The sequence below is a fragment of the Protobothrops mucrosquamatus genome, unplaced genomic scaffold, assembly GCF_001527695.2.
Source record: "Protobothrops mucrosquamatus isolate PMUCROS unplaced genomic scaffold, P.Mucros_1.0 scaffold_69, whole genome shotgun sequence".
Lineage (NCBI taxonomy): Eukaryota > Metazoa > Chordata > Lepidosauria > Squamata > Viperidae > Protobothrops > Protobothrops mucrosquamatus.
In genome coordinates, this window is record NW_015386145.1 from 561141 (window position 1) to 574807 (window position 13667).

Sequence of the window (13667 nt, forward strand, 5' to 3'; positions counted from 1 at the left end):
ATCTTAAAATATTAGTATTTTAAAATTTGAATAGCAAGTTTATTTTAAAATTGTGAAGATGGGAAAGAGACAAGCAAGGCAAAAATAAATCAGCTGTAAAATGTGGGGTACTTCATACAATGCAGTTTCTTCTTGCATTTTATTATGTTTCTATAAGCCTCAGTTGGTCTGGAAACATTGGCTGGCATGCCAATTAATTTAACTAATAAGAGTATGAGGGTAATGAAGGAGGTGGAAGAGGAGGAGGTAATAGTTTTCTAGTTAAAAGAACATTTTGCTTGAAACTCTGAAATAGCACAAAAGTTCTATATACTGAAACATAAGCCAAAAGAGAGGTCATTGGTGCTCTCTCAGTCTGGTTTTTGCAGACATTTCATTACCCAAACTAGGCAATATCATCAGTGCTAGTGCTAACATCAGAAGGACTAACACTGGTGATTTTACCTAGTGTGGGTAATGGAACATCTGCAAGAAAACAGCCAGGCTCAGAGAGCACCAAGGACCCCTCATTTCAAACCTGAGTCACAAATATTCTCCTTTATTGGTACAAGCCACAAGGTTGAAACTAAAGAGAACATATTGATGATTAAATAAAAAGATAAAATTTGGGGCCATATCACGGCAATATTATGTACAGAAATCTTCTGTCGCTATGACAAGAAGCAGTCTGAAGTTCTAATAAACAGAAATGTGTAGAAGGGGAAATGAAGAAGTGGTGTCTGTTTATGTGTATGTGCGCCATGAGGTTGACAGCTGTACAGGTCAACAATTATACAAGTGAACATAAGCAGCTTTTTTGATTCACTAAATCTTTTAAGTGCTGCATATATGTTCGGTGCTGCCCATCAATTCCATAGTCTAAATATAACATACAGCACTGCTTTTTAAAGATATAATGAATAAAATTGTCATTTCATGCAATTTAGAAAGGAACATCAATTAAAAAAAATAATTACACGCATATCCTACGTGGGAAAGTTCACATTACCAACAAGTAAAAAAAAAACCCTAAATGTCAAACTGTCTCATTTTTTTCCCCAGACTGATTATTTTTTTTCAGTGAAACAAGATTGCAAAAGCAACTAACTTTCTAGATCTGAAATGAAAGCATTTTAGTTGGATGATTTATTATGGGAAATACACAACTCTAAAGGTATTGACAGATGGTGGTAATTCTAAATCAGATGACATTCTAGAGGGAATACAGAATTTTATTTATTTATTTGTATGTTTCTTTCAGTTTTCTTGGATTTCAATTATCCCTCTGTCATATTCTACTTCAATAGAAACTGCTAGTCAAGCAATCTGGTTCAACAAAAAGTGAAAGTCATGGCTATGAATAAAATGGAGAATAACCCATTATGTTGCAAGAAGCTATAATCATAAACATTTAGATTCCTTTAGCAGCTGGCAATTCTAAGCTCTGCATATATTTAAGATTTTTAGCTAGAAGTTTCTGATTTTTCCTACTGTAAAAATATAATCCCGGGAAAATTTCAGTGTTTAATATTTCAAGGCAGGGCTAATTTTCTACATCAGTATTATCTTAACGTTAAACGTAGATAAAATCAAAGGTAATCAAACGAAATGTATGGTGATATGTAATGTTATATTCCTGATATGTAATGTTATATTCCTGATATGTAATGTTATAACAAAGTACTGACGTATTTTTGATGTTCCTCAATTAGGAGGTCTTATATTGTAATTTATATTGATAAATTTACCATAACACTTTAAATAAAAAACAAATAATAGTTTTCAAATACTACAGCTAGGCTTTAACTGTTTCAAGTAACAATGTTTCCTGCCAATTTTACAGATATTAAACTTTTAATAATGACATTTCTCACCCTTCCATGATTTATTTCATGTATTAAAGTTTGAAACTTATTCTCAGGTATTCAACCATGGAATCATTCCCTATCACTGCAGAAACAGATGCTTGAGACTCCTGTGACACATGTCTCTGCAGTTTATTCACTTCTTATTGGCTTATGTTTTCCTTCATTTGTGGTAAGGTTATCCACCCACCCAAAAAGATATATTTCTATTTTATCCATTAAGATTTTATTCAGTGTAATTTTAACTATCTAACATCTGAACCAGATTAATTCTTTGAATACAGTTTGATGTACAATGTTGTAGATGTTACATAAGCAGCAAATAAAAAGCAATTATATCTGTTTTGGTCCATGGCGAGGGGAAGGGGGGAGAGGGGGAGACCCCTCCAATAGAATTGGTCCAACCGATTTGTTCTTGCTAGGAAAAGGGAAAGAAGCTGGAGGCCCCCCACTATAAGGAGGTGCAGGGCTCTGATTTCCTGCAGCATCACCAGCCCGCTGGAATGACTTCCACTGAATCCTACTTGCTGGATGTTTGGGACTTGAATTTTAGTCTTTTCGGTATGTTTTTAGACTTTCATTATTGTTTTAGTAATAATGTTTATGAATATGTTAGTGACTGCATATTCTTGTAAAATAATCGAGAGTCCAGTGGGATTGTGGAGGGTAAAACAATGTAGTAGAAAAAAATCTTCCTTTCCTTGTGGAACATGGCTGTATAAAAATATGGTAAACAAACCTACAAAAGTCATGTAAATAATACCAAAGGCTGCCCAATCTTTTCTCCACAAGGTTTCATCAAGGAAAATATAACAAAAAAGAAGGGACTGAGAAGAAATCATTTCAAAAATTAAGGTAGATGCTTTACAACATTAGGTGCATTGTAGAGCTCAACTCTTATCCCATCCTTGCTGTAATCCTGCAAATATCTCACCTCTGAAGCTGTTATTTACAAGCCAAAAGAAAATGCTCTTAATGCCAACAGAAGCTTTCTTTGAAATATCAGAATATTTCAAATATCAGAAAGGGGACTTTATTGGAATGGTGACAAAGTCTGGTCAAGGTAAACTCCCAATTTCCATTCCTGAAGATCTCAGCATGTTCTCATACTATCAGCATTCTGACATGTAGATATTACTTTTATCTCTACAATTAACATTTTTTTTATTTATTTATCGTTTGTAGGGCCACCCATCTCACAACAATGACTCTGGGTGGTGTATAAGACAACTACTAAAACATCTGCATGTAACCCATGATGTCCAAGGTTACAGCAAAACAAAACAAAAACCAATCAGAAAAACCACATCAACAGCAGAGCTTGCCTTACCATCTGGCCCCAAAGCCTCAGGAAACAGTCTTCAAAGCCTTTAAAAAGGCTAACAGGGTTGAGGTTGTTTGGCTTTCCTAGAGGAATGTATTTCACAAAGCTGCACTACCACAGATAAGACACAACTTCTGGGTCCAAGAAGATGACATTGTTTAATAGTAGGACATAGAATATGCTCTCCTAATTAAAACTGGGGGTTGAGCAGAAATAATGGAAGATAGGGAGTGCCAAGCTATAAATGGCAAAGGATGGGGTTACTTGTAGGGCTGCCTTCTCCCATAAACATCTGCCCACCCCACAGGCTGTCATAGGGAGGGCATGCTCCAGTTTTCCTATTTTAAACTTTGCCACTCATAAGATTGAGGACACAAGCCTTTTTGGTGGTTGCCCTTGGAATGCTCTGAAATGTTCTTTCCCAGAACATACAACAGCCCCCAACTCTGCTTTAGGAAAACTTTTAAGATTTGGAATTTGGGTCAAGTTGAATGGAGTCCACTTTTTATTCGTTTACTTATTGTACCTGGTTGCCATTTTATATTTATATAATCTATTCCTTTACGTTATTTGTCCCCCAACCCCACTCCACCCTGGTTTCTGGCTTATTTTTCTGTTGCCCAGTGTCACATCGTTTGAGTCGGGTGGACTTATCCATTATTAAATGAATTCTGGATCAGCTGAAGCTTCCAAATGCTCTTCAATGTTCAGTCCAAGTATAGTGCATCATGATAATTCAAACTAGAAATGGCTAAGGATTGAATCACTGTGGGCAAAGCTTCACTGTGCAGGAACAGGCACAAGTGACTCACAAGACAAACTTGTACAAAAACCCTCTCGGCCACAGCTACCATCTATTATTTGAGCAAGACCTGCAAGTGCCAAAGCTAACATCATGTCTACTTCATTTTAAAGACTCGGTTTTGTTTAATTAACTTGATTAATTAAGATTAATTAAGTGCTTGTCACAAAAAAATAGGCCAGATTTTAAAGGCCAATTGCTGACAGCGGATTCATTTGATTTCATTTGTAAAAGCAACAATGGTGCAGTGGTTAGAATGCAGTATTGCAGGCTAATTTTGCCGACTGACAGCAGTTCGATTCTCACTGGCTCAAGGATGACTCGCCTTCCATCCTTCCATCCAGATTGTTGGGGGCAATATGCTGACTCTGTAAATCGCTTAGAGAGGGCTGTAAAGCTCTATGAAATCTACTGTAAGTTCTATTGCTATTTACCTTTATTTTCTTACAATCCAGGACAGTGTAAATAATATTTCAGTCTCCTATTTTCCCCAATAACAACCTGTGGCTAAGGGAGAGTGACTGAGTCAGTCATCCAGCTGGCTTCCATATCTAAGGGAAGACTAGAATTTAACAATCTTTAGACCAGCAATGTAACTCCTACGCCAAACTGGCTTTCTCATCAACCTTTCTCATATACCAGTGACACTAGAGAGTAACCTATCACATGAAGGCAAATTAAAATGTCATTTCTTCATATTTTTTTTGAAAAAAATGTATGTGTAATATTTTAGTTTAAATACTGGCTACTTCCTTTAGTATGTATTGTGTCTGACCAGTTTCCTAAATATATTACTTTTTTAACTTATCAAGAGGCATGTCTTGCAGAAGGACAGACAAGGCACATATCTAGATAGCTGCAAATCTTCTAGAGTGAGGTAAAGTAACTGTATTCTACTGAGACAGCAAAACCTTTTAAAACCTTAATTGAAAAAAATTGTGAGATGTATTGCTTGTATTCACTACAATTCTAATTTTAGTAATCATTTTCCTAAATCTAAAAATTATAATCTGAAGAGTTAAAATAGATTACAAACTCCTGCTACTAAACTAGCCTTTTGAATTTTACAAAGCTCTGCCACATTTTATGCAGTAATCTGATAGACTTTGAAAGACATTGAGCAGAATTTTAGGCTACTATATTAAAGTTAGAGACAAAAGAAATACTATCCCCACAACAAAGAGCTGATTTCAGATAATCAAACAACATAACCTTAAAATTTGGACTGAGCCCAATCATGCACTTAACACTCAGGTTAAAACTGCTTGATCCATATGGGTTAATTCTCAAACACATTGGAAAATAAATAAAAATAATTAGATTAAGTTTTTTTTAAAAAGCTAGAAAAATGTACTTTGGCTGAAGTACATTATTTATCTTTTAGATTTTTTTCATTACCTGGGTTTCCAAGATTTTTCTAAGGGAAAATCATCCCCTTGGGCCAATTACTATCTTGGTCATGAGCCAGTATGTGAGATTTTACAACCAAAAAGAGTAAATGTTAAGTCTTTATCACCAAAGAATTACATAACTTCTTGAAACAAATGATTATCTTGTGAAATAACATAAAAATGCAAGATCACCGGGGGGGGGTGGTGTCATTACATTTGAAAATTATGAGCTAAGGATTTAGAGTCACTTTTGATTTTTACAAGAAAAAAATAAAAACAGACTACCTTAAATTCCCATGGTTTGCTCTGCCAACTAATAAGTGCTCAAAGTATTATCTGCTAGATATTTAAGGGAACAGAGATGGTTAGCTTACAAACCATTGAAGCCATCTTTAGATTTTGGTGATGCTTCATGATTCTAGCTAGTAAAGCTAACATCCATTCCTGTATTTTGAAGCCTCAACAGAGAAGGCTGTTCACTATGCAAAGACTAACTGTATGAACTACTGAAATTTTCTTTTGGGACCCGTAATTTGGGGTTCATCTCAAACTCAGATTTTGTTAGCCTTTCCAGGTAGGCTGGCTGGGAAACAAAACCAGATGAGCCAGTTCTACATTATTGTAAGGCTATAATCTTGCAAGTCTGATAGTACAACTCTCCAGCCCTCTCTTTTACAGCCTGATAAATTAAGGTGGTTAGTTTCTCACTTTCTTTCTCTGTCCGTGATGTAGCTGCGGAATGCTTAACTTTGCCATACACAACACAGAAATCAATGACAAATGCTTTTAAGCAGGGCTTTTTTTTTTCATAGAACGCCCAGAACGGAGTTCCGGCACCTTTTTTGGATGGAACCTTGTAGGGTAGGCAAGGCAGTTTGTATGACGTGTGTGACTTCTGGCACCTTTTTTTCCTTTTTTAGAAAAAAAGCACTGCTTTTAAGTGTCCTAAAGATTCCATATGTGACTGCACTACTTGTCTTTTCTTGTCTAATGGAATAATGCTTAGGCCTTAAACAAGCTAAAGATAAACAGTCAATATACTGTCTCTCCTGGTTCAAGGATGGATATTCAATATATCTTAAATAAAAAAAATTCACACCCTGAAACACAGAACTGTAATCAATATATTAAAACAACTTTTTCAGAGAGTGTAATGGTGGGAGACAATGATTCCAGTCCTCCCTTCAGCGTGGGGTTGACTGGTGAATTTGGGCCAGTCATTCTCTCATAATTCAACCCACCTCACAGGTTACTGCTGTGGGGAAAATAGGAGGGAGCATTAGGTATGTCATCTTGAGTTATATAAAAAAGGCAGGATATAAATGAAATAAATAAATGTAAATGGTGGAGCAATCGTGCTAAATGAATAAGCAAGCAAACCTGCTGTTGCACTTTAAAAACTAAGTGCTGCTTCTCACCACATGGTAACTTCATGGAGGCTGCTTTTGTATGTGGTTATGCCACATGATGGAGTATTTCTGTGGACTGCTTCTCATGATATAGATTTTTCAAGTGGCTTCTTAAAACTGCTTCCACTGAACAGTGCTTTGTGTGCATGCCAGCTTCTCATGAGAATGCAACCTTGCCACATGCTTTACTATCCCCTCCCCGAAATATTCTGCCTTTGAACTGATTCTGTATGCCAGCTGTTTCCCAGAGCAAGCCATATCATAATGGTTTGCTATGTAAGGCAATTATCATGTAAGGACAATTTCAAACAGAGTTTTTGTGGTGACTCTCAGTAGGTACCATATGATGAGTAGTGACCTACAACAGCTCCTCACCATGTTATTTTTGTGCATGCAGTTGTAAACAGCTTGTGACAATATACAGACAAAACTAGGAAAGTTTGCTGCATAAAATGACTGCCTGTATATTATTTTCCTTCAGTTCAATCATATCGGATTCTCAGAGACTGCCTGGACAAGTCCCTGCAGATTTTTAGACAAGGTTTTTCAAAAGTGGTTTGACATTGTCTCCTTCTGAGGGCTGAGAGAAAGTGACTGGCTTAAGGTCAACCAGCTGGCTTTGTACCTAAGGCTGATTTCCCAGATTTTAGATGACACCTCAACCACTATATTAAACTGGCTTGCTTGTCCCATGAGGTTTCACCAAGACAATTACACTGGTGTTCAAATGTTTGTGAACCCTTCTGAATTTCACTTCTGAATATTTCAATAAAGAAACGAACAAATGTAATATTTGTACTCATTTGCTTAATTGGGCTCTTTTTAACTAGTTTTAGGACTTGTGTGGAGAACAAATTCACATTTTAGGTCATATTTAGGTCACATTCATATTGCTTAAAATCTATTTATCAGTGCAGGTAGTTCACATATTTAGCATAAATTATTAACTATTAACTGATATATACTTTTTATACTTTTTAATGCCAGTGTCTAAAAAACTGCTCAGATTTGTGCAAAGGCCAGTGAAACTGACACAAAACCATGTTATAACACAAACAACTTCTGAAACTTCTTATTTTTTAAAAAAATCTGTAGCATATCAAAGAAATTCATTTTATAAAAACGAGTCAAAAAATTTACCAAAGAAACTTCCTTATATAAAAATAAGTCAGGAACCCATTGGGTCTACAGATCTCAAACTGGCTCAAATTTCATACATGAATTTAGTAACATAATATAAAGAAATTGTAGTCTATAAATTTATTTTATTATTTATTAAATTTATATGTTGTTCATCTCACTATCCAAATTGCACCCATCTAGTCTATAGTATTTACAATTATTTAATATTTCCAAGATCTTAAATACAATTTACTTTAATCAATGAACATTTGCCTAGTCCTGATTATTTATTTATTTAACAATACTGAACTTGGGTGGTTCATTGGGGGTCAAATGACATATAAATGTAATATATTTTTTTATTATTTCTATTAACATTGTTGTGCTTCAGAAAAGCTTCCTAGACACTGGTTACAAACAGGTCAAGTGTCTGATGCAACTGGAGGAAGGAGGGAAGGCCTACAGGAACCCATTCTTAATCCTTCTAATCAGTTTCCCAATGCCCAGATTAATTTCCCCATTTTATCTGCCTTAACTGTCTCTCATTATTCTCCCCAATCCAAAAGCCACAGAGAATCTATACTGCAACTGACAAGCAACTGACACTTTTATTTATCAGCTGGAGGAAAAGGTGCTTTGCATATAGTTTTCTTTGACTGTTTCCAAGATGCACAAATGAGGACAATCAAAGTTCAGTTTTTAAGCTAGTATTGGTAGTTAAAAAGAGTACAAACTGCCACATTGAAATATCCTATAATGAATATGAAAGAATTTGTAATGAGTAAAATATAAGAGTTCTCCATCCCTAAACATACCGCAGTTGCTCTTAGCAAAACCAAATACTGTTCCCAATTTATAGGGAACAGTATTGTTCAGATTAACGAGAATGAGACTTTAGATTTGCAAACAAACGTTGAATGGAAAAGTCCCCCCAACAAGGTATCAATTTTTGTATTCCAATAAATGTGCCTCTCGCAATAAAGCCCACTGACTCTTCCCAGAATGCAGAAGAGAAAAGGGACTGGAGTAGCTTATCTGGTGAGATCTGCATTTGGTTATAAATTAGTGTGTGGTCTACTTTGTACTCACAGGTGGCCAGTGGTCATACACCTGCTCCTCACAGCAGATACTATAGAAATCTGATATTTGTGGATCATTATAGAAGCAAGAAACTCCTGGTATTATCAACTGCCCCTCAGTCTGCTCCTGGAATAGAAAACTGCTGCAACTGGTATATCATCGCTTCTAATTGCTGGTGTTAGATGCAGTACAAAATTTAGAGCAGTCCTTCCTTTCTTCAGAATGTTAGCTTTAAACTACCAGAAACTCAAACTCATGTTCAGGGACTACAAATGGCACAAACTTCAAGGACATGTATCACTAGATATATTTGCTGTCATAACTCTTCAAAAAACACAGAAATTTATACATATATGATTCAGCTTTAAAATATAAGAATTTTCTTCCCACTCTTTTAAATTACCATGCTCTTACCCATTATTTTCCCAGCTTTATTCCCGGAGAAGAGTTCTCTCCCACCTCACTAGTTTCAGCACTTACAAAATAGAGGCTTTACATACCTATTTTGTACCTTATTTTGCCCTCAAATACAAATTACAATAACTAGAAGTATATTGATGAAAAGTTATGGCTTTGCTTCTGAAAGTCAGCTGCAAGGTTTGAGGATGCTATAGCAGCTGAAAAAGTCAGGCTTAGAATACAAGGCCTATACACCAATGTTTTTCAAAGTTGGCAACTTTAAAGATGTGTGGGCATCAAATCCCAGAATTCCCTAACCAGCCTGTCATAGGCAATAAATTATCCACCCTTGATATAGATGAAATACAGCCATGGGTAAAATACACCAATGGGTACATTACGTATGTGAAGATGTGAAAGGAATTTTTAAACTGAAACATTTCCATCATGGGCAAAAGCAAAACTAGCACCACTGTTGATTTTGTTTTAGCTTCAAGCGACAACCTAAATCTTTACTTTCAGTGACAAGAACTTTGTTCATAATTTTTTCTTCTGAATTGTTGTGAGAATTTGTAATTATTTTACTAAATTATACATTTACAAAAGCCTAGTAGCTTTACAATATCCTTTCTTCAATGCAGTACCTTTCACACAAGGTACAGCCAAATCTAATGATAGTTGCTCAACATTCTACTACTATTTCAACTATTACAAACCTTCTGCAATATTTTTAACTTGATAAAACTATTCTGATGAGATTGTATACTTCATTATAGGTACATACAGAGAAGAGCCAATAGCAAGGGAAAAGGATGATTGTTACAGAAGTGATTTATTTTCCCCCGCTAAACAAAAATGGACTATATTCTGGAATAGTAAATTTGTACCTTCAATAATGTACAAATATTTTTTTCCAGAAGCTAGCATACAAGATTTAACTCAATCCTGTATTACCTGGTGATGTATAAGTTAATGTTTGCATTTTAGCATAACAAAATTAAAATCTTTGATATGTTAACTGAAACTAAACGATCCCACAGAAGTCTCTTGTTCTGCTTAAATACTTTAATCTCAATGACAGATAAACAAGCAAAATTAAACTCTAAAGGAATGACAATGTTAGGAAAGTAAGTCCAATCAAAATAAGACAACTGTACAAGAATAAAGATCTGAGAACTGCAATAGGAAGTACTGGAAAATTCAGAAATTTACATTTATATAAAATAACATTTGTCCTTTAGCACCTACATAGATCAAAGAAGAGCCATTTTTGGCCTTAATTATGTGGTTACTCTCTAACGTTCTACACAATATGTTTTTTATTTCAGTAAAATATAAACATTTAATTTACTCTGTAACACTGGTTTAAAAAGTATACATATACTATTTCTTACATATGGTCCTTTTGGAAGTGGGTTTAATATGATGATTACTGGATATTTGTGAACAAAGTAATTACTACTTCCAGATCAGTTAGCCAACTTTTAAAAACAAACTTGTTATTCAATTACTGTAATGTAGTTTCAGTCTTCGACTTTTATCCTTTTGTAATGTGTTGTACCACAAAATTTCTAAGTGATGTTTGAAATTCAGGTGAATGCAACATTATGTAGAATAATTAGTGATAAGATTTGAGTTAGTTCAAACAACTGAACAGGAGTTGAGAAATAATTTGTAATTCAAACCATTAACTCCAACTGAAGGGTTCTTGGTCCCTACACTATTTTACTTTGAATAGTAGTATCTGATTTCTAGTAATGATCTCTTATGAACTCCTAAAATGTCCCTTTTCTGCTGATGTTTACATCATGGTGTTACATTTGCAGATTTATGTTCCTCTTTTAGACTCTGCATTTTTAGTCAAACTATATATACACGTTACTATAGGATGGTCCCCCAGTGCCTCCTGTCCTATGGCCACCCCCTTGTTGTGAGTGTGGCACCCTGCCTCCCATCATTGGCTCCTGTACGAATCGTGCTGGGGATTTCTTCCCTTTGCTGGTCGTATTTCTTTGCTGTTGCATGAGACAGTGGTTCTGGTCTTGCATATGCTGCGCCCGTTGCACTCGTTGTGAATTGTTACGCTGTTGTTCCCACTTCCTTAGTGCCTGATAAGCAGGCAGTAATTCTATGTGGCGATTAATTGAGTGTTCATCCAACAGCCAAGCCTCCTTCAGTAACCGGCCGCCTTTGGTGGGGGACCATCCTATAGCAACGTGTACCCAGATACGTCCAAAGCGGGCAAAGAGAGCGACAATAAGAGAGGCGGTGATCCCTGAGCTTACAAGTATATAGATGGATGCGAGACTATTAGAAGCAGAGTGCACAAACTGCCGGTCTTATGAGCCGGCTTTCAAACCTCCGGCATTCCACTCTGACAACGTCGGCAGTTAGCCGACAAAAGCTAAGTTTATCAAACAGTTGTTAGTTTATTAAACAGTTGTTTTTATATTTATCCCGGTGTTCGACTACTTTTCTCAACATGAATATACCCGGGATTCGCATTTTTAGTATAAGTAGAGACAATATATATATATATAACTATTTAGAGACAATATATATATATATAACTTTCAGAAATCTTGATCATAAATCAGCCCAGTCCTCTGAGTAATTTTGTTGCTTTTCTTTGAACTTAGGATTTGTAGAGGTCTCAGAAGACTGTGTGTTGGAGGATATGTTTGCAGATAATAGAAGATGGTCTTCCTTTGCTAGGAAAAGAAATGTGCAGGAGCTCCTAATGGGGGTTGAGAAATATATAGCAAAAGAAATATAATGTTGGCTTTATTTCTTTTCCTTCTTGATGCTCATAGTTCAGAGAATGTCTATGTGGGGGAGTGAAAATGAAACAAAAGTTCTCTGCCATAAAATAATGTATAACGCCTCAGGATAGGAGGAATTGCATAAATAAGCTCTATCCTGAAATAGAACTTGAAGAGCAGTTTTAAGTTAGTTATATATTGAAGCCAATAAAAGGGACAATCTTAAAAACTGCCAACTGAGCAGAAATTATTTTGCTTCTTCCTTGATGGATATAGTCACTGTAATAATTTATAGTAAGTGAATAATTTTGTGGAGTAGCATTGTTCACAGGCAACGATAAATTAGACTATTTTAGAAGCCTTGCTTATCAGAAATAAAGAAATAAGCCAGCAAATGTAATTATTTCTACTTATCGTTTATTCCCAGAAAGAAATGAAGGAGTCTCCAGTTTTTCAGATCAATGAGAACATTTAATGAGCAGTTCCTGGGTGCCTTTGCAAAACAGCTGATTTGGTATAGCTTGCTGTTCCAAATATGATTATGAAAATATTGCCATTCCCTCTAGATCCCCAAGAAATTTTATGATATCCAGTTTCCTTTTGTTTTTATTTTTTCCTGGGCTGCTGGGCACACATTAAAATAATACTCTGGGCCACTAACAATTTAAATTTTTCTAAGAATGCTTTGGGGTGCAGAGTTAAGCAAACACAAAAAGCCCTGTGTATGTTTTGTTCAGTGTAATGTAAAATCTAGGATACCTTACTGGAACCTCTACAAACAAGCCTAAGTAGTAATGAAAAGCAAATTCAAGTTTATGATTCTGGCTTATATGAAAGAAAAAAAGTAGATGAAATTTAGGATATTATTCTATAGAAATGTTCATTCTTAAAGTATATTAGTTAGGTTTGGATTTACAAGAGGAAAGAAAATTATGTTTAGAACAAGATTAATCAGTTTGGCCTAGTGGATAAGATACCAAGCTAGAAATTGGGAAAATGTGAGTCCTAAGTTCCACTTTAACCATGAAAGCTGTTTGGTCAGTCCAACTCACCTCACAGTGTTGTTGTTTTGGGGAAAATAGGATTTGGATTGGTAGATATCAAACCTCCAACTAAGTACATTAGGTAGCGTTCTCAATTTATTCCACAGTCTGGTTTTCTCTGATATCCCCGTAGCATTTATGGAGCTAACTATGACTATGAACACCTATATGTGATACACTTGAGACTAGTGTTCCTATTCAGGTGATGTGCCATAGCTAGAATGGGGAAAAGAATTCTGGTAACGCAATTCAATGCTTCAGTCAAACCTCGGTTTGGAGAAAGGTTTAGCATTGGTTTAAATTACTAACTACTTGCTTGTTCCTCAATTGTACAAATGCACAGGTCAACTGTAGCAATTTTACCATAGCCAAATAGCTGAAAAGAATGAAACCTTGGAGAAACCAAACTCTTCCTTTCCTATGATCAGATAAATAAAATACAGCCAAAAAAATACATAGAGAAGACAGTGTTCCTATATATCCCAAAGGGG

General features: G+C 35.5%; 1 protein-coding gene across 1 annotated transcript in view; it reads right to left on the minus strand.

Moving 5' to 3' along the window:
- Positions 1-13667, minus strand: part of VPS13B (vacuolar protein sorting 13 homolog B) — a 310137-nt gene that overhangs the window by 131907 nt on the left and 164563 nt on the right. The window lies entirely within an intron of this gene.